Raw genomic sequence first — 2,782 nt, forward strand, 5'->3', positions numbered from 1 at the left:
CATTTTTAAATTCAACCATAAGAGCTTGAATTAGAGAAAAAATCAAAAACATATGGGCACTGATCTTAGCTCATCGATCCCTTCTCTTCCGGTCAAAATTCAACAAAATAATATACAATATTTTCTAAAGATTGGCATGCTTAATGATTGAAGCAGCAAATTACCAAGCAATTGACATAAATCAATAATCATCCAAAACTAGATAAATCATGTCTATCACAAATCAAAATCTTAAATTACACATTAAAACCCCTTTTAATTACACACAAAGCTTTATTTGATATTCGTTAATCACTGATACTAAAAAATAATATACAAACCATCCCGTCAATGATTTGAATTGACTTTGCTCGATCTACTATTTATATCAAGATAAAACTAACTAGGTACACAACCCACCCATCTGTTTCTTTTTCTTTCATTTTCTTATAAAATCAATTGTTCGAAAAGTGACTATGCAGCAATATATAAAGTGTTGCAAAATGCTACAAATACTAGTATTACAAATGTATTTGCAACAATTTTTTAAGTCAACATAATACTTTTTATGATGCAAAAAGGATAGCTTTTGCAGCATTGTTAAAATTACCAAAAAATATTTTTCACAAGACAAAGTTGCTTGTTACGCAATAATTATATCGATTTAACAAATAATTTTTAAAGTATATTTTAATACTAATACTGAATAAATAATTTTTAAAGTATATTCATGATGCAGCAAGAATCATCATTCATTACCCAACAAATCACCCTTCAACAAGTAGCAGCAAACCAAAAAATAAGCCAAATTTACGCAAAAATAATAGCAGCAGCAACAAACCACCACCCAAAAAAATCAAGTAGTAAAAAATGAAAAATCAACATCAAAAAATTCATTGACTAGATCCACAAATTTCAAGCTAAGAGAACATAGAACAAAAGGAAGAGAATAGGAACAAAAAACCCATTAAAACTTACTTGATGTGGGAAGGGATAAAGAGTGAAGGATGACAGGACAACAACTTGCTAAAGATGAGAGAAGGGGAAGAGAAGAGGGCAAACACTGGAGGAGAGTATGGAGAGTGGAGATGGTCAGATGAGACAGATGAGAGAAGGGAATGAGAAGAAGGTGGAGAACTAGAAATTAAAGCGTCTGGAGAGTGGAGAGGATGGAGACTAGAGCTGAGATGGCAGAAAGAGCCAAAGAGGAACCAAAAAGATGAAATTAGGCATTTAGGTTTAAGATTTTTTGTCATGTAAAATATCTATAACACCCTTATTTAGGTTCGATTAGTTCGGTTAGTTTGGTTAGAATTTTCCCTAACCGAAACCGAATCAAAATAATTTTACTAACCAAACTATTTTAACCGAAATAACCGAATAACCGAACTAACCGAACTGAAAAAACTGAACTCATTTTGGTTCACTTCAGTTGTTCGGTTCAGTTTATATTTGCTCACCTTAATAAAAAGAGATAAAAGGAACAAATAAATTTACTTATTCTTCTTTCTAAAGCCATATGTTTATACTCAGTAAACAAAGTTTAGAAGATTTTCCTAACGATTTATAACCCTTGTCCATGTTCAGGATTTCTGCGATCTTTTGATAATTATTATTATCTGTTTATCTTTGTAGTATTTAGCAAGTTAACTGACTAGTTTACCATTTTGCTTTTCTACTTAAACAATAGTTGATGCAGGAGCATCTAGGATTGTATTTTATTTAATTTAGTTTTTGCTAAGTTTAGTTGATTTAGGAATTATATGTGATACCCAACTTTCCACATTTGATGTGACTATGGTCGTTAAGACTTATATAACAATTCAAGTCCACCACTACTAGCAACTTGAACTTAAACTTTTGAGGGCCACGTGGTTTAGGTCTAAAAAAGCTGTTGCACCAATGATTGGACTTGAATCGTTACAAATGGTATCAGAGACTAAGCTAGTCCGATACGGGCTTTCACATTACTCTGGTGAGATCTTAGTCTTGTGAATATGATGTGTGGCCTTGATGAGGACATCAAGGATTTGAGTGGGTGGGGATTGTGATACCCAACATTCTCATATCTGATGTGAATATGATTGTTAAGACCTATATAACATTTCAAGTCCACCACTACTAGCAACTTGAGCTTAAGCTTTTCAGGGCCACGTGGTTTAGGCTCAAAAAAACTACTAGACAATTCTTCTTTTACTTATATTAGGAACTTAAGATAGTTATATTCTAATTAGGAATAGAACAACCATTTTATTTAAATCTTTTATTAACTATTCTAATTATATTAGACAACTAGAAGTAAAGTGTTATTAGGATGTGGGTCTATAATACTATAAATAAGACTCTTAAGCTTAGTTATTATTCACATCCAACTTAAGAGTTAATAAATAATATTTTCTTAAGCAGAAGTATTTATTTTTCTTGGCTCTTTTTAAAGTGTAAGAGATTTTAGTATTTTTGGCCTAGTCAACCAAAGTGAGATTTTGGTTATTTTTCACTTTAGTGGGTTTTCAACCTTGCCAAGATTGGTGATTCACCTTAGTGGGCTTTTCAACCTTACCAAGATGGGTGATTCATCTTAATAAGGTTTCTAACATCACCACAATTGGGACTTTCACAATGCTCAGGTGTCTTTACAACACCCTGGTGTCAGCAGTTCAAAAAAGAAAAAAAAATAATAAAAAGAAAAACATAGCCTCATTAGTTCGCTTTAGCCTATTCAGGCCCTCGTTGTAGCTCACATCTATAATTCTCAAATTGTTGCTTTAGTGATTAGTTCAAAAAACAAAAAATCCAAAAGCAA

The sequence above is a fragment of the Theobroma umbraticum genome, unplaced genomic scaffold (assembly GCF_002168275.2).
Source record: "Theobroma umbraticum cultivar Fairchild unplaced genomic scaffold, ASM216827v3 scaffold_934.0, whole genome shotgun sequence".
NCBI lineage: Eukaryota > Viridiplantae > Streptophyta > Magnoliopsida > Malvales > Malvaceae > Theobroma > Theobroma umbraticum.